This window comes from Bombina bombina, chromosome 5, assembly GCF_027579735.1.
Source record: "Bombina bombina isolate aBomBom1 chromosome 5, aBomBom1.pri, whole genome shotgun sequence".
NCBI classification, from domain to species: domain Eukaryota; kingdom Metazoa; phylum Chordata; class Amphibia; order Anura; family Bombinatoridae; genus Bombina; species Bombina bombina.
This window is the reverse complement of record NC_069503.1, coordinates 572,345,536-572,367,257: the sequence shown is the minus strand read 5'-3', so window position 1 is coordinate 572,367,257 and position 21,722 is coordinate 572,345,536. Positions and strand designations below refer to the sequence as shown.

The 21,722-nt window shown below is 40.8% G+C and overlaps 1 pseudogene; it reads right to left on the bottom strand.

The window, feature by feature from the left end:
* The window catches only part of LOC128660590 (inter-alpha-trypsin inhibitor heavy chain H3-like), a 404,005-nt pseudogene that overhangs the window by 324,575 nt on the left and 57,708 nt on the right, over window positions 1–21,722 (bottom strand).

Sequence of the window (21,722 nt, the reverse complement as noted above, 5' to 3'; positions counted from 1 at the left end):
GAGGGCGTATATCTCAGAGCTCTATGTATGGTCCTTATAACCACTGCCCTTGTATCGGATTGGTGAAACATTACTGATGTGATTCTGGTAACTATCCATAGAAAAACTTTAGTGACCAAACATTGTATCCATTCTTAACTTGTACCTTAATCGTTGCAACAATTGTATAGGTTAACATCATAATGCTAGCACATTTAACCACTTTTGTTTTTCAAACGATAAAGTAAATTTATTTAGCACAACATTATTAATTCATCTATGATTAAATAGTATTTGTGATGCGGGAGGGCAGCAGTTCAGGGGTTATTATGTAGTTTATGGGTGTTATTGTACTTTGTAACAGTTTAGTTATGAGTTTTGTGAATAATTTTTGTTGCGCAAAACTCATAACTACTGCTTTCAGATGGTGGTATTGATTGTGTCAGTATAGGCTGTAATGCAAGCATTTTAGCCTCACTGCAAAACCAGTAATACTGGCGCTATGGAAATCCCACACAATTTTTTGAGTGCGGTATTGACGTTGTATTACAGGCAAAAATGCTTGCGGTATAGTTTTACCAACAAGGCTCGTAATGACTGCATTACTGTTTTTATGCTGAAATTGACATTTTTTCAGCGTTAAAACTGTAAAGCACAACTCGTATTCTAGCCGACTGTATTTTAGCACAACAACATGTGTATATTGACTGTTTTGCCTTCTTTTAAATGGTCAGTATGCTCACAAATTCACTTAATGAGGCCTATTTATCAAGCCCAATTTTATTTGAACTATGTAAGTATATTTAGCAGATAGAAGTATATTTGTTTTTGCAGCTCAAATATAAGCCAATATTATTGCGAGATGTTGATCCCAATCTTATTAGAAGCTATGTAAGTATATTTGACAGACAGAAGCATATACAAATATGCCATGAAAGAGTGGACTTAAGTGGTTGGATGTGCAATGATACTTTTTGTTGTCTTCTATTTATCAAGCCGTCAACCGCAAATACACCGGAATTCTGCAACGTAATTGTGGCGAGCTTGATTCGACCTATTTATCAAAGCCTACAGACCGGCAAAATCTGTGACGTAAAATATGATCCGCCGGTCTCAATCCGACACAGATCGATGCTTACGTCAGATGTTCCGAATACACATTTGGCTCTATTTGACAACTTTTCCAAGTTATCAAATATTTACCAGGTACGCTTGCGGTTATTCCGGCCCAGCGTACCTGGTTTTCAATCCGCCACCCTGGAGGACGCGGATGCCATAGAAATCAATGGGAGTTTGAAAGCAGTGAAAGCTTATGTTCGATGCTGCCAGATATCCCATTGATTTCTATGGTAGAAAACCAGTAAGTTTACACCTAACACCGTAACATAAACCCCGAGTCTAAACACCCCTAATCTGCCGCCCCAACATCGCTGCCAACAAAATAAAATGTATTAACCCCTATCTTGCCGTACCCAGACCCCAACGCAAACTAAATAAAAGTATTAACCCCTATCCCTCCACTCCCGGACCCCACCGCAACTAAATAAAGTATTAACCCCTAAACCCCTGGCCTCCCACATCACTAACACTCCCCACATCGCCATAAACTAAATTAAGCTATTAACCCCTAACCCTAACAACCCGCTAACTTTACATTAACATTACAACATCCCTATCTTATAATAAATTAAAACTTACCTGTAGAATTAAATGAAACTATATTAAACTATTAATTAACCTACCCTAACTATTATACTACCATTACATTAAACTACCAATTAAATTAACTAAATTACATATTAAAAAAGCCTACTAAAATTATTTAAATCTACAATAAAAAAATTACTAAGTTAAAAAAACAAACACTAACGCCTAGATTTAGAGTTTGGCGTTAGCCGTCAAAAGCAGCGTTAAGGGGTCTTAACTCTGCTTTTTACCACCCGCTGGTATTTAGAGTCAGCCAGGAAAGGGTCTAACGCTCACTTCCTTATTGCGACTCCAGGCTACTGCAGATCCCCTTACGCCAATTGCGTATCCTATCTTTTCTATGGGATCTGCCTAATGCCAGTATTTTTAGTCTTGGAAGAAGTTAGCGGTAGACCCTCTACCGACAAGACTCCTACCGACAAAAAAAGTCAGTAGTTAAGAGCTTTATGGGCTAACGCGGGAATATAAAGCTCTTAACTACTGTGCTACAAAGTACACTAACACCCATAAACTACCTATGTACCCCTAAACCGGGGCCCCCCCACATCGCCGACATTATAATAAAAAAATGTAACCTCTAATCTGCCGACCGGACACCGCCGCCACCTACATTATATCTATGAACCCCTAATCTGCCCCCACCAACGTCGCCGCTACCTAACTACAATTATTAACCCCTAATCTGCTGACCGGACCTCGCCGCCACTATAATAAATGTATTAACCCGTAAACCACCACACTCCTGCCTCACAAACACTATAATAAATTTTATTAACCCCTAATCTGCCCCCCTAACATCGCCACCACCTACCTTCAATTATTAACCCCTAATCTCCCGCCCGCACTGTCGCCACTACTATAATAAAATTATTAACCCCTAAACCTAACTCTAACCCTAACCCTAACACCCCCCTAACTTAGGTTAGGATTTATTTTATATGTAATTTTGTAATTTTTTTAACTAGGTAGCTATTAAATAGTTAATTATTATTTAATAGCTATTGTACCTAGTTAAAATAAATACAAAGTTGCCTGTAAAATAAATATAAATCCTAAAATAGATACAATGTAATTATTATTTATATTGTAGCTATATTAAGGTTTATTTTATAGGTAAGTATTTAGTTTTAAATAGGAAGCATTTAATTATAGGAATATTATTTCGTTTAATTTAAATTATATTTATGTGAGGGGGGTGTTAGGATTAGGGTTAGAGTTAGGTTTAGGGGTTGATAATTTTATTATAGTAGCGGCGACGGTGCGGGCAGGAGATTAGGGGTTAATAATTGAAGGTAGGTGGCGGCGATGTTAGGGGGGGCAGATTAGGGGTTAATAAAATTTATTATAGTGTTTGCGAGGCAGGAGTGAGGTGGTTTACGGGTTAATACATTTATTATAGTGGCGGCGAGGTCCGGTCAGCAGATTAGGGGTTAATAATTGTAGTTAGGTAGCGGCGACGTTGGGGGGGCAGATTAGGGGTTCATAGGTATAATGTAGGTGGCGGCGGTGTCCGGTCGGCAGATTAGGGGTTACTTTTTTTTATTATAGTGTCGGCGATGTGGGGGGGCCTCAGTTTAGGGGTACATAGGTAGTTTATGGGTGTTAGTGTAATTTGTAGCACAGTAGTTAAGAGCTTTATATTCCCGCGTTAGCCCATAAATAATTAATTTAATGATAGTGTAGTGTTAGGTTTAATTGTGACTTAGGTTAGGATTTATTTTACATGTAATTTTGTAATTATTTTAACTAGGTAGCTATTAAATAGTTAATAACTATTTAATAGCTATTGTACCTAGTTAAAATAAATACAAAGTGGCCTGTAAAATAAATATAAATCCTAAAATAGATACAATGTAATTATTATTTATATTGTAGCTATCTTAGGGTTTATTTGATAGGTATGTATTTAGTTTTAAATAGGAATAATTTATTTAATTATAGGAATATTATTTGGTTAATTTAAATTATATTTATGTTAGGGGGTGTTAGGGTTAGACTTAGGTTTAGGGGTTAATACATTTATTATAGTAGCAGCAACTTTGCGGGTAGTGATGTCACAAACTGTTCGCCGGAGAACAGTTCCCTGCGAACATAGCTTGTTCGTGTTCGCCGCTGCGGGCGAACATATGCGATGTTCGATCCGCTTCCTATGTGTCATCATAGAGGAATCTTTGACCCTGTATGTCACAGCATTCTGACACATTTGAGCCAATCAGCAGCAGACACTCCCTCACAGACCCTCCCAGCTCCTTGGATGCAGCCATTTTAGACTCATTACGATCTTGCTTTCTTAGTGAGAGAAGCTTTAGTGTTGCTGCTGCTGACATTATAGGGAAATAGATAGCTAGGCTAGTGTATTTAGTGTCCACTACAGTCCTGAAGGACTCATCTAATCTCTGCTGTAAGGACAGCACCCCAAAAAACCCTTTTTAGGGCTATAACTTCAGTCGTTTTTTTTATTATTTGTAATTTTATTTGCATTTGCCTGGCTTTCAGCCTGTGTGTGAGGCTCACAGCATATACTGTGATTAGTGCCACCACTGATATCTGCTTAACATTAGTGTAAATTTAACCAACAAAAAGTTTAAATCATTTTGCTAGTGTAATCTAATTTCATTTTCTATCAGGCCTGTGTGTTTCTGACTTACACAGCATACTGTGGTTAATTGCTGCCCTACCTAGCAGCCACCACTCATATCTGCTTAACATTATTTTAAATTAAAAAAAAAACTTTTAAAATCATTTTGCTAGTGTAATCTAATTTCATTTTCTATCAGGCCTGTGTGTTTCTGACTTACACAGCATACTGTGGTTAATTGCTGCCCTACCTAGCAGCCACAACTCATATCTGCTTAACATTATTTTAAATTTAAAAAAAAAAAACGTTTAAATCATTTTGCTTGTGTAATCTAATTTCATTTTCTATCAGGCCTGTGTGTTTCTGGCTTACACAGCATACTGTGGATAATTGCTGTCCTAGCAGCAGCCAGCCACCACTAATATCTGCTTAACATTATTTTAAATTTAAACAAAAAACTTTTAAATCATTTTGCTAGTGTAATCTAATTTCATTTTCTATCAGGCCTGTGTGTTTCTGGCTTACACAGCATACTGTGGTTAATTGCTGCCCTAGCAGCCACGACTCATATCTGCTTAACATTATTTTAAATTTAAAAAAAAAAACTTGGAAATCATTTTGCTAGTGTAATCTAATTTCATTTTCTATCAGGCCTGTGTGTTTCTGGCTTACACAGCATACTGTGGTTAATTGCTGTCCTAGTAGCAGCCAGCCACCACTCATATCTGCTTATCATTATTTAAAATTTAAAAAAAAAACTTGTAAATCATTTTGCTAGTGTAATCTAATTTCATTTTCTATCAGGCCTGTGTGTTTCTGGCTTACACAGCATACTGTGGTTAATTGCTGTCCTACCAGCAGCCAGCCACCACTCATATCTGCTTAACATTATTTTAAATTTAAAAAAAAAAATTTAAATCATTTTGCTAGTGTAATCTAATTTCATTTTCTATCAGGTCTGTGTGTTTCTGGCTTACACAGCATACTGTGGTTAATTGCTGTCCTAGCAGCAGCCAGCCACCACTCATATTTGCTTAACATTATTTTAAATTTAAAAAAAAACTTTTAAATCATTTTGCTAGTGTAATCTAATTTCATTTTCTATCAGGCCTGTGTGTTTCGGGCTTACACAGCATACTGTGGTTAATTGCTGCCCTAGCAGCCACGACTCATATCTGCTTAACATTATTTTAAATTTAAAAAAAAAAAACTTGTAAATCATTTTGCTAGTGTAATCTAATTTCATTTTCTATCAGGTCTGTGTGTTTCTGGCTTACACAGCATACTGTGGTTAATTGCTGTCCTAGCAGCAGCCAGCCACCACTCATATTTGCTTAACATTATTTTAAATTTAAAAAAAAACTTTTAAATCATTTTGCTAGTGTAATCTAATTTCATTTTCTATCAGGCCTGTGTGTTTCGGGCTTACACAGCATACTGTGGTTAATTGCTGCCCTAGCAGCCACGACTCATATCTGCTTAACATTATTTTAAATTAAAAAAAAAAAACTTGTAAATCATTTTGCTAGTGTAATCTAATTTCATTTTCTATCAGGCCTGTGTGTTTCTGGCTTACACAGCATACTGTGGTTAATTGCTGTCCTAGCAGCAGCCAGCCACCACTCATATCTGCTTAACATTATTTTAAATTTAAAAAAAAAACTTGTAAATCATTTTGCTAGTGTAATCTAATTTCATTTTCTATCAGTCCTGTGTGTTTCTGGCTTACACAGCATACTGTGGTTAATTGCTGCCCTAGCAGCCATGACTCATATCTGCTTAACATTATTTTAAATTAAAAAAAAAACATTTAAATCATTTTGCTAGTGTAATCTAATTTCATTTTCTATCAGGCCTGTGTGTTTCTGGCTTACACAGCATACTGTGGTTAATTGCTGTCCTAGCAGCCACGACTCATATCTGCTCAACATAATTTAAAAACTTTTAAAAAAACTTTTAAATCATTTTGCTAGTGTAATCTAATTTCATTTTCCATCAGGCCTGTGTGTTTCTGGCCCACATCATATAGTGTGATTAATAGCTCTTTTTTCCACCACTTATATCTGGTGTAACATTAGTGTAAAATTTTTTACAATTTTTTTTTACATCAGTCTGCTATTGTTATATAATTTTTAGTTGCCAGGCCAGCCTGGCTGCCATTAGTGCCAGCCTGTGTGTCAGGCTGCCAGCATATACTGTGCCTACTTCCATCCTCAGTGCCAGTCCACCACTCCTATCTGGTGTAACATTAGTTTAAATTTTGTATAAAAAAAACTTTTACATCAGTCTTCTAGTGTTATTTAATTTTATTTTACAGGCCAGACTGCTGCCACTAGTGCCAGCCTGTGTGTCAGGCTGCCAGCACATACTGTGCCTAGTTCTATCCTGAGTGCCATCACTCCTATCTGTTGTAACATTAGTGTAACTTTTTTAAAAACAAACTGTTATATCAGTCTGCTATTGTTATTTAATTGCAGTTGCCTGTCTGCCAGCGTGTGTGCCAGGCCCACTTGCCAACTAGTGCCACCAATCATATTTGTTATAACAGTAGTGCAAATATTTAAAAAAAATATTTTTTTATTGTGATAGATCAGTCTGCTAGTGTAATCTAATTGCAGTTTCCTGCCTGCCAGCGTGTGTGCCAGGCCCACTTGCTGCCAACTATTGCCACCAATCATATTTGTTATAACAATATTGTAAATATTTAAAATCAAATTTTTTTGACTGTGAATCATCAGTCTGCTAGTGCCATTGAATTGCAGTTGCCTGCCTGTCAGTGTGTGTGCCAGGCCCACTTGCCAACTAGTTACACCAATCATATTTGTTCTACTAGTATTGTAAATATTTAAAATAAAAAATTCTTAGATTGTGAATCATCAGTCTGCTAGTGCAATTGAATTGCAGTTTCCTGCCTGCCAGCGTGTGTGCCAGGCCCACTAGCCAACTAGTGCCACCAATCATATTTGTTGTAACAGTATTGAAAATATTTTAAATCAAAACTTTTTTGACAGTGAATCATCAGTCTGCTAGTGCCATTGAATTGCAGTTGCCTTCCTGCCAGCGTGCGTGCCAGGCCCACTTGCCAACTAGTTACACCAATCATATTTGTTCTAACAGTATAGTAAATATTTAAAATAAAAAATTCTTAGACTGTGAATCATCTGTCTGCTAGTGCAATTGAATGGCAGTTTCCTGCCTGCCAGCGTGTGTGCCAGGCCCACTAGCCAACTAGTGCCACCAATCATATTTGTTGTAACATTATTGAAAATATTTTAAATCAAAACTTTTTTGACAGTGAATCATCAGTCTGCTAGTGCCATTGAATTGCAGTTGCCTGCCTGCCAGCGTGTGTGCCAGGCCCACTTGCCAACTAGTTACTCCAATCATATTTGTTCTAACAGTATTGTAAATATTTAAACTAAAAAAATCTTAGACTGTGAATCATCTGCCTGCTAGTGCAATTGAATTGCAGTTTCCTGCCTGCCAGCGTGTGTGCCAGGCCCACTAGCCAACTAGTGCCACCAATCATATTTGTTGTAACAGTATTGAAAATATTTAAAATCAAAACTTTTTTGACTGTGAATCATCAGTCTGCTAGTGCCATTGAATTGCAGTTGCCTGCCTGCCAGCGTGTGTGCCAGGCCCACTTTCCAACTAGTTACACCAATCATATTTGTTCTAACAGTATTGTAAATATTTAAACTAAAAAATTCTTAGACTGTGAATCATCAGTCTGCTAGTGCAATTGAATTGGAGTTTCCTGCCTGCCAGCGTGTGTGCAAGGCCCACTAGCCAACTAGTGCCACCAATCATATTTGTTGTAACAGTATTGAAAATATTTTAAATCAAAACTTTTTTGACAGTGAATCATCAGTCTGCTAGTGCAATTGAATTGCAGTTGCCTGCCTGCCAGCGTGTGTGCCAGGCCCATTTGCCAACTAGTTACACCAATCATATTTGTTCTAACAGTATTGTAAATTTTTAAAATAAAAAATTTCTTGACTGTGAAACATCAGTCATCTAGTGTAATCTAATAGAAGTTTCCTTCCTCCCAGCGTGTGTGCCAGGCCCACTTGCCAAGCCAACTAGTGCCACCAATCATATTTGTTCTAAAAGGTTTGAAAATATTTAAACTAAAAACTTTTTTTACTGTGAATCATCAGTCTGCTAGTGCCATTGAATTGCATTTGCCTGGCTGCCAGCATGTGTGCCAGGCCCACTTGCCGTTTCCAACTAGTGCCACCAATCATATTTGTTCTAACAGTATTGTCAATTTTTTTTAAAAAAAAATTTTGGACTGTGAAGCATCACTCAGCTAGTGTAATCTAATTGCAGTTGCCTTCCTCCCAGCGTGTGTGCCAGCCAGGCCCACTTGCCAACTAGTGCCACCAATCATATTTGTTGTCACAGTACTTTTAATATTTAAAAAATAAACATTTTTGACTTAGAAACGTCTTTTTTTTGTTGTCAGGCTCACTGCGTATACTGTGCCCACTTGCCCAGTGCCACCACTCATAATTTGTTTAATAGTATTGTAAGTGTACATTTTTAAAAAAATGACAGGCAGAGGCAGGCCACCCCGCAGGTGCCATCATGGTCGTGGTGCTGTGATTCCTTTAGACCCTACAAATATGCACATTGTTCAGATGCCAGGTGCCAGGGGGGATGCGAAAAGTTCTGTGTTGAATGGCTAACACAGGACACCCAATCTTCTACAGCTTCCGCTCATAGTCCTCCTAACCTTGACGCACCATCCACCTCCAGCTGTGCTTTGGGCACCTCTCAAGTGACCAGTGTCACTCGCCCGCCTGTTGCCACCACCAACACTAGCACCACAGCCGCTTCACTTGATCTGTCAGAGGAGTTATTGACACATCAGTTGGAAGAAATGAGTGATGCGCCACCATCATTGACAGAGGATGTAGATAACAGTGATATGTCTCAGTCAGGCAGCATTACAGACATGGAGGTACGGTGTGATGATGATGATGTTGTACCCGCTGCTGCTTCCTTTGTTGATGTGTCAGATACAAGTGAAGTGGTTGATGATGATGTGTCGGTGGATGTCACGTGGGTGCCTGCTAGAAGAGAAGAAGAAGAGGGGGAAAGTTCAGATGGGGAGACAGAGAGGAGGAGGAGGAGACGAGTTGGAAGCAGGGGGAGGTCATCTCAAGGAGCTAGTGGCACAGTCAGACAGCATGCATTGGCACCCGGGGTCAGCCAGACAGCACGCCGACGCCAATAAACGCATGCTGTTGCCACCACCAGAATGCCGTCATCGCAGAGCTCAGCAGTGTGGCATTTTTTTTGTGTGTCTGCCTCTGACAACAGTGATGCCATTTGCAACCTGTGCCAAAAGAAACTGAGTCGTGGGAAGTCCAACACCCACCTAGGTACAACTGCTTTGCGAAGGCACATGGTCTCACATCACAAACGCCGATGGGAAGAACACATGAGTAGAAGCAGCACACAAACTCAAAGCCATCCTCCTCCTCCTGCTCCAGCATCTTCAGTCATGTCAACCACTGCTGTCCTCCTTGCCCCCTCTCAACCATCCTCCACTGAGTCTCTCTTACGTAGCAGTTCCTGGTCATCTGCCCACAGTCAGGTGTCTGTCAAGGACATGTTTGAGCGTAAGAAGCCAATTTCTCAAAGTCACCCCCTTGCCCGGCGTCTGACAGCTGGCTTCTCTGAACTCTTAGCCCGCCAGCTTTTACCATACAAGCTGGTGGAGTCTGATGCTTTCAAAAAATTTGTATCTATTGGTACACCGCAGTGGAAGGTACCTGGCAGAAATTTCTTTTCACAAAAGGCAATCCCAAACCTGTACTCTATTGTGGGAAAGGAAGTAATGGCATGTCTGGCACACAGCGTTGGGGCAAGGGTCCATATGACCACGGATAGCTGGTCTGCAAAGCATGGTCAGGGCAGGTATATTACCTACACTGCACATTGGGTAAACCTGCTGACGTCTGACAAGCATGGAATGTGTGGCTCTGCAGAGGAGTTGCTACCTCCTCTACTCCTCCTACTCCATCCTCTTCCATAACCTCTTCCTCGGCTGAATCTTCTTCTGCTTCTGTGTCTTGCTCCACATCAACGGCACCCCCCAGCTCCCCAGGTACTATTCAACATCGCGGATACGGCAGTGTCACGCCGTCATGGGGTTGACTTGCCTGAAAGCGGAGAGTCACATCTCACCAGCACTCCTGTCCACGCTGAACGCACAGGTGGATCAGTGGCTGACTCCACACCAACTGGAGATTGGCAAGGTTGTTTCTGACAATGGAAGTAATTTGGTTGCGCCATTGAAATTGGGCAAGTTGACACATGTGCCGTGCATGGCACATGTGTGTAATCTGATTGTACAACAGGAAGGTGTGTGGCCATTTCAGGCATTCCTACACGGCCATAGCGCACTTGTCCGATATCCAGCGTCAAAACAACCTGCCAGTGAGGACGCTTTCCTGACGTGTTGTTGATGGAGGACATGCAGACCTTTTTAACTCCTATGCATCACCAGAGCCTTTCGGGATCCAGCCTCAGAGAAAGACTCAACCGACAGGTAGCAGACTACCTAGCATTAACTGTGGATCTCGACACTCTGAGGAGCGATGGACCCCTTGACTACTGGGTGTGCAGGCTTGACCTGTGGCCTGAGTTATCCCAATTTGCAATTTAACTTCTGGCCTGCCCCACTTCAAGTGTCCTGTCCAAAAAGGACCTTCAGTGCAGCAGGAGGTTTTGTCACTGAGAAGAGAAGTCGCCTAGGTCAAAAAAGTCTTGATTATCTCCCCTTTATTAAAATGAATGAGGGATGGATCCCGAAGGGACTGACATTGGGCGATACATTTGAGTAAAAAAGGCCTGATGATGAGATGAGCTGCCTTGGGCTACAAATGGTACACACGCTGGCTTTTTTTCCCTTATAATGCAGGATGACTTGCGTGACTTATCCGCCAACAACTAGTGTAAAAGCCGCAAGGTTTTAGGGCACTTTCTAACTGTTTTACAAACATCAATTTTTCTGGCCACTGCTACAGCAGTGGCTGCAACAATCCCGAATTTTTAAGGCATTTGTACATGCCTAATTTTTCTGGCCTCTGCTGCTGCACTGTGGCTACAAAACTCAAAGCAAAAAAAAAGGCACATAACAGTGATTAATCTGTTAAGAATAGTACTACTTAACACACCACTCATATCTGGTGGCACAGTACATTGCACCCGCAGTGCCCCAAATTTGAAGTAGGAGGACCGACCAAGCATCTTTTTCCATCTCTTGGTTCCGAAAAATTATCTCCGGGTTCCATCGATGCCATACCTGTACTCTATTGTGCAAAAGGATGGCATATGTGGTGTTTCATGCTGTTGTGCCTGTTTTGGGTCATGGGCCATCGTATAAAAAGGCTGAAGGAGAACGACCTGTACTGGGTGTCCAAGCACGTTTTTTGTTCAATATTCCCGGTTCCTCTAAATTATCTCTGGGTTCCTCAAATCAATGCCATACCTGTACTCTATTGTGCAAAAGGGTGGCATATGTGGTGTTTCATGCTGTTGTGCCTGTTGAGGGTCGTGGCCCATCGCATAAAAAGGCTGAAGGTTAACGACCTGTACTGGGTGTCCAAGCACATTTTTTGTTCAATATTCCCGGTTCCTCTCAATTATCTCCGGGCTCCTCAAATCAATGCCATACCTGTACTCGATTGTGCAAAAGGGTTGCATATGTGGTGTTTCATGCTGTTGTGCCTCTTGAGGGTCGTGGGCCATCGTATAAAAAGGCTGAAGGAGAACGACCTGAACTGGGTGTCCAAGCACATTTTTTGTTCAATATTCCCGGTTCCTCTAAATTATCTCCGGGTTCCTCAAATCAATGCCATACCTGTACTCGATTGTGCAAAAGGTTGGCATATGTGGTGTTTCATGCTGTTGTGCCTGTTGAGGGTCGTGGCCCATCGTATAAAAAGGCTGAAGGAGAACGACCTGTACTGGGTGTCCAAGCACATTTTTTGTTCAATATTCCCGGCTCCTCTAAATTATCTCCGGGTTCCTCAAATCAATGCAATACCTGTACTCTATTGTTCAAAAGGATGGCATATGTGGTGTTTTCTGCTGTTGTTTCTGTTGAGGGTCCTGGACCCTCTTATAAAAAGGCTGAAGGAGAACGACCTGTACTCGGTGTGTCCAATCATTTTTTTTGTTCAATTTCCCAGTTCCTAAAAATTATCTCTGGGTTTCTAAAATCAATGCCGTACCTGTACTCTATTGTTCAAAAAGATGGCATATGTCCTCTTTCCTGCTGTTGTTTCTGTTGAGGGTCCTGGACCCTCTTATAAAAAGGTTGAAGGAGAACGACGTGTACTGGGTGTCCAATCATTTTTTTTGTTCAATTTCCCGGTTCCTAAAAATTATCTCCGGGTTTCTAAAATCAATGCCATACCTGTACTCTATTGTTCAAAAGGATGGCATATGTGCTCTTTCCTGCTGTTGTTTCTGTTGAGGGTCCGGGACCCTCATATAAAAAGGCTGAAGGAGAACGAAGTGTACTGAATGTCCAATCATGTTTCTTTTTAAATCTCCCGGTTCCTAAAAATTATCTCTGGGTCCCTAAAACCGATGCCATACCTGTACTCTATTGTTCACAAGGATGGCATAGGTGGTGTTTCCTGCTGTTGTTTCTGTTGAGGGTCCTGGACCCTTGTCTAAAAAGGCTGAATGAGAACGAAGTGTACTGGTTGTCCAAGCATCTTTTTCCATCTCCCGGTTCCTAAAAATTATTTCCGGGTTCCTAAAATGGATGCCATACCTGTACTGGATTGTTCAAAAGGATGGCATATGTGGTGTTTCCTGCTGTTGTTTCTGTTGAGGTTCCAGGACCCTCGTATAAAAAGGCTGAAGGAGAATGAAGTGTACTGGGTATCCAATCATGTTTTTTTTTAAAAATTTCACGGTTCCTAAAGATTATCTACGGGTTCCTAAAATCGATGCCATACCTGTACTCTATTGTTCAAAAGGATGGCATAGGTGGTGTTTCCTGATGTTGTGTCTGTGGAGGGTCCGACTCCTGGACCCTCGTCTACAAAGGCTGAAGGAGAACGACCTGTACTGGGTGTCCAAGCACGTTTTTTGTTCAATATTCCCGGTTCCTCAAAATTATCTCCGGGTTCCTCAAATCAATGCCATACCTGTACTCTATTGTGCAAAAGGATGGCATATGTGGTGTTTCATGCTGTTGTGGCTGTTGAGCATCGGGGGCCATCGTATAAAACGGCTGAAGGAGAACGACCTGTACTACCTTGCTGCTCCTTTTAGGCAGGCCAGCTCTTTGCATACATGCCCACAGACTCTGTAACAGATGCCTCTTTTAGGGAGAGGTGCAGCCATAATGCAGGGTCAGAACCTCTGTCTGCAACTGGTATACTTGATTGTGCAAAAGGAAGTAACCTTACCATGGTTCCCTGACCGCACATCTTGTTGTTATATTTTGGCGAGGGTAATCATGCAGGCCATATAGACCTCCCCCGATAGGGGGAGTAACAGGGATGAAAGTGCTAAGAATAGTACTACTTTACACAACCTAGTTAGCCATGGGTCCCAGTCCAAGACCGCATGTCTTGTTGTTTTATTTGGTGCGACTAATCATGCAGGCCATGTAGACCTCCTACCATTAGGGGTTGTAACAGGTATTAAACTAATAAGAACAGTACTACCGAAATAAACCTACTTAACATGGTTCCCAGAGCGCAGGTTTTATTGTTGTACTTTGTTAGGCTAATCATGATGACCATGTAGACCTCCCCCGAAAGGTCTGGAAGTAACAGGGATGAAAGTGCTAAGAATAGTACTACTTCACACAACCTAGTTAGCCATGGGTCCCAGTCCAAGACTGCATGTCTTGTTGTTTTGTTTGGTCCGGCTAATCATGCAGGCCATATAGACCTCCCACCATTAGGGGTTATAACAGGTATTAAACTAATAAGAACAGTACTACTGGAATAAACCTAGTTAACATGGTTCCAAGAGCGCAGGTTTTATTGTTGTACTTTGTTAGGCTAATCATGATGGCCATGTAGACCTCCCCCGAGAGCTGGGAGTAACAGGGATGAAAGTGCTAAGAATAGAACTACTTTACACAACCTAGTTAGCCATGGGTCCCAGTCCAAGACCGCATGTCTTGTTGTTTTATTTGGTCCGGCTAATCATGCAGGCCATATAGACCTCCCACCATTAGGGGTTGTAACAGGTATTAAACTAATAAGAACAGTACTACTTAACACAACCTAGTTACCATGGGTCCCAGACCGCATGTCTTGTGGTTATATTTTGTCAGGATAATCATGCAGGCCATATAGACCTCCCCCGATAGGGGGAGTAACAGGGATGAAAGTGCTAAGAATAGTACTACTTTACACAACCTAGTTAGCCATGGGTCCCAGTCCAAGACCGCATGTCTTGTTGTTTTATTTGGTGCGACTAATCATGCAGGCCATGTAGACCTCCTACCATTAGGGGTTGTAACAGGTATTAAACTAATAAGAACAGTACTACCGAAATAAACCTACTTAACATGGTTCCCAGAGCGCAGGTTTTTTTGTTGTACTTTGTTAGGCTAATCATGATGACCATGTAGACCTCCCCCGAAAGGTCTGGAAGTAACAGGGATGAAAGTGCTAAGAATAGTACTACTTCACACAACCTAGTTAGCCATGGGTCCCAGTCCAAGACTGCATGTCTTGTTGTTTTGTTTGGTCCGGCTAATCATGCAGGCCATATAGACCTCCCACCATTAGGGGTTATAACAGGTATTAAACTAATAAGAACAGTACTACTGGAATAAACCTAGTTAACATGGTTCCAAGAGCGCAGGTTTTATTGTTGTACTTTGTTAGGCTAATCATGATGGCCATGTAGACCTCCCCCGAGAGCTGGGAGTAACAGGGATGAAAGTGCTAAGAATAGAACTACTTTACACAACCTAGTTAGCCATGGGTCCCAGTCCAAGACCGCATGTCTTGTTGTTTTATTTGGTCCGGCTAATCATGCAGGCCATATAGACCTCCCACCATTAGGGGTTGTAACAGGTATTAAACTAATAAGAACAGTACTACTTAACACAACCTAGTTACCATGGGTCCCAGACCGCATGTCTTGTGGTTATATTTTGTCAGGATAATCAGGCAGGCCATATAGACCTCCCCCAATAGGGGGAGTAACAGGGATTAAAGTGCTAATAATAGTACTACTTAACACAACCTAGTTACCATGGGTCCCAGACCGCATGTTTAAATATTTTACTTTGTCAGGGTAATTATATATCTAACAAATCTATCTATTTATCTTCTATCGATTCTATCTAACTATCAATCTATGTATATCTATCTATCAAATCTATCTATCTCGTGTCCGGACTGTTTTGAGACAGCCACTTGTGTTTTTGACAAATTTGAAGTAGGAGGACAGACCAATCACAGGGATTAAACTGCTAAGAATAGTACTACTTAAGAAAACCTAGTTATAAAAGTACCACCATGGGTACCAGACCACATGTTTTGTTGTTACACTTTGTCAGGGTAATCATGCAGGCCATATAGACCTCCCTTGATAGGGGGAGTAACAGGGATTAAAGTGCTAAGAATAGTACAACTTAACACAACCTAGTTAACAGTGGTTCCCAGACCGCATGTCTTGTTGTTATATTTTGTCAGGATAATCAGGCAGGCCATATAGACCTTCCCCGATAGGGGGAGTAACAGGGATTAAAGTGCTAATAATAGTACTACTTAACACAACCTAGTTACCATGGGTCCAAGACCGCATGTTTAATTATTATACTTTGTCAGGGTAATTATATATCTAACAAATCTATCTATTTATCTTCTATCGATTCTATCTAACTATCAATGTATGTATATCTATCTATCAAATCTATCTATCTCGTGTCCGGACTGTTTTGAGACAGCCACTTGTGTTTTTGACAAATTTGAAGTAGGAGGACAGACCAATCACAGGGATTAAACTGCTAAGAATAGTACTACTTAAGAAAACCTAGTTATACAAGTACCACCATGGGTACCAGACCGCATGTTTTGTTGTTATACTTTGTCAGGGTAATCATGCAGGCCATATAGACCTCCCTTGATAGGGGGAGTAAGAGGGATTAAACTGCTAAGAAAAGAACTACTTAACACAACCTAGTTACCATGGGTCCCAGACTGCGTGTCTTGTTGTTATACTTTGTCATGGTAATCATGCAGGCCATATAGACCTCCCCCGATAGGGGGAGTTACAGGGATTAAAGTGCTAAGAATAGTACTACTTAACACAACCTAGTTACCATGGGTCCCAGACCGCATGTTTTATTATTATACTTTTTCAGGGTAATTATATATCTATCAAATCTATCTATTTATCTTCTATCGATTCTATCTAACTATCAATCTTTGTATATCTATCTATCTATCCTATCTATCTATCTATCTATCTATCTATCTATCTCGTGTCCGGATTGTTTTGAGACAGCCACTTGTGTTTTTGACAAATTTGAAGTAGGAGGACAGACCAATCATCTTCTTCCATCTCCCTGTTCCAAAAATGCAGGCCATATAGACCTCCCCCGATAGGGGGAGTAACAGGTAGTAGTAAACTGCTAAGAATAGTACTACTTAACACACCACGGGTCCCAGACCGCATGTCTTATTGTTATTCTTTCTATTTATCTATCAAATCTAACGATCAATCGTATCTATCAAATGTATATTGCATCTATTGATCGATGTAATTCGTATCTATAAAATGTATATTGCATCTTTTGATCGATGTAGTTCGTATCTATCAAATGTATATTGCATATTTTGATCGATAACATTCGTATCTATCAAATGGATATTGCATCTATTGATCTATGTAATTCGTATCTATCAAATTTATATTGCATCTATTAATCTATGTAATTTGTATCGATCATATGTATATTGCATCTATTGAGCTATGTAATCTATGTATCAATCTATCAAATCTATCTCGTGGTTGGCAAATGGACTGTTTGCGGTTGTTTGCGGTGCGTTACACTTGGAGTTTGGTCTGTCACTGTGAAGCGGGCGTAACCCTTGCACTACCTGATCGATACGACATCATAACTGATGTTTTAAAGCATGTTATTGCAAACAATTTATTAATGTTAGTTGATTTAGGCCCTTTATGGGTTAAAAGCAGACTCTGTATCAACTATGTAATTTTCCATGGGAGTTTAGCCATGGATCCCCCTCCAGCATGCCACAGTTCAGGTATTAGTACCCTTGAAACAACTTTTCCATCACTATTGTGGCCAGAAAGAGTCCTTGTGGGTTTTAAAGTTCGCCTGCCTATATCAATGGCGGTTCGCCGGTTCGCGAACAGTAGCGGAAGTTCGTGTCCGCAGTTCGCGAACCAAAACTTTTAAGTTCGCGACATCACTAGTTGTGGACGGGAGATTAGGGGTTAATAATTGTAGGTAGGTGGCGGCGATGTTAGGGAGGGCAGATTAGGGGTTAATATAATTTATTATAGTGTTTGCGAGGCGGGAGTGCGGGGGTTTAGGGGTTAATACATTTATTATAGTGGCAGTGAGGTCCGGTTGGCATATTAGGGGTTAATAAGTGTAGTTAGGTAGCGGCGACATTGGGGGGGGCAGATTAGGGGGTAATAAATATAATATAGGTGTCGGCGGTGTTAGGGGCAGCAGATTAGGGGTTCATAGCTATAATGTAGGTTGCGGCTGTGTCTGGAGCGGCAGTTTAGGGGTCAATAGTATAATGCAGGTGTCAGCAATAGCGGGGCAGCAGATTAGGGGTTAGTAAGTGTAAGGTTAGGGGTGTTAGACTTGGGGTTCATGTTAGGGTGTTAGGTGCAGACTTAGAGAGTGTTTCCCCATAGGAAACAATGGGGCTGCGTTAGGAGCTGAACGCTGCTTTTTTGCAGGTGTTAGGTTTTTTTCCAGCCAAAACTGCCACATTGTTTCCTATGGGGATATCGTGCACGAGCACGTTTTGCCAGTTTACCACTACCGTAAGCAACGCTGGTATTGAGGGTTGCAGTGGAGCTAAATTATGCTCAACGCTCCCTTTTCTGAGCCTAATGCAGCCACTCAGACAACTCTAAATACCAGCGTTGTTTAAAGGGTGCGCTGGGAAAAAAAACAGCGTTAGCTACGCAGGTTTTTACCGACAAAACTGTACATCTAGGCATATGTTACCAAAAAAACAAACACTAACGCCTAGATTTAGAGTTTTGTCGGTAAAGACCCGCGTAGCTAACGCTGCTTTTTTTTCCAGCGCACCCTTCAAACAACGCTGGTATTTAGAGTTGTCTGAGTGGCTGCGTTAGGCTCAGAAAAGGGAGCGTTGAGCATAATTTAGCTCCACTTCAACCCTCAATACCAGCATTGCTTACGGTAGCGGTAAGCTGGCAAAACGTGCTCGTGCATGATATCCCCATAGGAAACAATGGGGCAGTTTTGGCTGGAAAAAACCTAACACCTGCAAAAAAGCAGCGTTCAGCTCCTAACGCAGCCCCATTGTTTCCTATGGGGAAACACTCTCTAAGTCTGCACCTAACACCCTAACATGAACCCCGAGTCTAAACACCCCTAACCTTACACTTATTAACCCCTAATCTGCCGCCCCCGATATCGCTGACACCTGCATTTTATTATTAACCCCTAATTTGCCACTCCGGACACCGCCGCCACATACATTATCCCTATGAACCCCTAATACAGGGAGTGCAGAATTATTAGGCAAATGAGTATTTTGACCACATCATCCTCTTTATGCATGTTGTCTTACTCCAAGCTGTATAGGCTCGAAAGCCTACTACCAATTAAGCATATTAGGTGATGTGCATCTCTGTAATGAGAAGGGGTGTGGTCTAATGACATCAACACCCTATATCAGGTGTGCATAATTATTAGGCAACTTCCTTTCCTTTGGCAAAATGGGTCAAAAGAAGGACTTGACAGGCTCAGAAAAGTCAAAAATAGTGAGATATCTTGCAGAGGGATGCAGCACTCTTAAAATTGCAAAGCTTCTGAAGTGTGATCATCGAACAATCAAGCGTTTCATTCAAAATATTCAACAGGGTCGCAAGAAGCATGTGGAAAAACCAAGGCGCAAAATAACTGCCCATGAACTGAGAAAAGTCAAGCGTGCAGCTGCCAAGATGCCACTTGCCACCAGTTTGGCCATATTTCAGAGCTGCAACATCACTGGAGTGCCCAAAAGCACAAGGTGTGCAATACTCAGAGACATGGCCAAGGTAAGAAAGGCTGAAAGACGACCACCACTGAACAAGACACACAAGCTGAAACGTCAAGACTGGGCCAAGAAATATCTCAAGACTGATTTTTCTAAGGTTTTATGGACTGATGAAATGAGAGTGAGTCTTGATGGGCCAGATGGATGGGCCGTGGCTGGATTGGTAAAGGGCAGAGAGCTCCAGTCCGACTCAGACGCCAGCAAGGTGGAGGTGGAGTACTGGTTTGGGCTCAAAGATGAGCTTGTGGGGCCTTTTTCGGGTTGAGGATGGAGTCAAGCTCAACTCCCAATCCTACTGCCAGTTTCTGGAAGACACCTTCTTCAAGCAGTGGTACAGGAAGAAGTCTGCATCCTTCAAGAAAAACATGATTTTCATGCAGGACAATGCTCCATCACACGCGTCCAAGTACTCCACAGCGTGGCTGGCAAGAAAGGGTATAAAAGAAGAAAATCTAATGACATGGCCTCCTTGTTCACCTGATCTGAACCCCATTGAGAACCTGTGGTCCATCATCAAATGTGAGATTTACAAGGAGGGAAAACAGTACACCTCTCTGAACAGTGTCTGGGAGGCTGTGATTGCTGCTGCACGCAATGTTGATGGTGAACAGAACAAAACACTGACAGAATCCATGGATGGCAGGCTTTTGAGTGTCCTTGCAAAGAAAGGTGGCTATATTGGTCACTGATTTGTTTTTGTTTTGTTTTTGAATGTCAGAAATGTATATTTGTGAATGTTGAGATGTTATATTGGTTTCACTGGTAAAAATAAATAATTGAAATGGGTATATATTTGTTTTTTGTTAAGTTGCCTAATAATTATGCACAGCAATAGTCACCTGCACACACAGATATCCCCCTAAAATAGCTATAACTAAAAACAAACTAAAAACTACTTCCAAAACTATTCAGCTTTGATATTAATGAGTTTTTTGGGTTCATTGAGAACATGGTTGTTGTTCAATAATAAAATTAATCCTCAAAAATACAACTTGCCTAATAATTCTGCACTCCCTGTATACTGCCCCCAACATCGCCGCCACCTATATTATATTTATTACCCCCTAATCTGCCCCCCCAATGTCGCTGCTACCTTACTTACACTTATTAACCCCTAATCTGCCGACCGGACCTCGCCGCCACTATAATAAATGTATTAACCCCTGAACTGTCGCACTCCCGCCTCGCAAACACTATAATAACTTGTATTAACCCCTATTCTGCCCTCCCTAACATCGCCGCCACCTACTTACACTTATTAACCCCTAATCCCTAACTCTAACCCTAACCCTAACACCCCCCTAACATAAATATATTTTAAATTAAACGAAATAATATTCCTATAATTAAATAAATTATTCCTATTTAAAACTAAATACTTACCTATAAAATAAACCCTAATATAGCTGCAATATAACTAATAGTTACATTGTAGCTATTTTAGGATTTATATTTATTTTACAGGCAACTTTGTATTTATTTTAACTAGGTACAATAGCTATTAAATAGTTAATAACTATTTAATAGCTACCTAGTTAAAATAATTACAAAATTACATGTAAAATAAATCCTAACCTAAGTTACAATTAAACCTAACACTACACTATCATTAAATTAATTAAATAAATTACCTACAATTAGCTAAACTAAAATACAATTAAATAAAGTAATCTATAATACAAAAAAAAAACACTAAATTACAAAAAATAAAAAAATATTACAATAATTTTAATCTAATTACACCTAATCTAAGTCCCCTCATAAAATAAAAAAGCCCCCCAAAATAAAAAAATTCCCTACCCTATTCTAAATTACAAAAGTAATCAGCTCTATTACCAGCCCTTAAAAGGGCTTTTTGCGGGGCATTGCCCCAAAGTAATCAGCTCTTTTACCTGTAAAAGAAAATACAATACCCCCCAACATTACAACCCACTACCCACATACCCCTATTCTAACCCACCCAAACCCCCCTTAAAAAAAACTATCACTAACCCCCTGAAGATCTCCCTACCTTGAGTCGTCTTCACTCAGCCGAGCCGAAGTCTTCATCCAATCTGGGCGATGTGGTCCTCCATCCGATAGAAGTCTTGATCCAAGCGGCAAAGAAGAGGTCCTCCATCTAGGCGAAGTCTTGATCAAAGCGGCAAAGAAGAGGTCTTCCATCCGGGCGA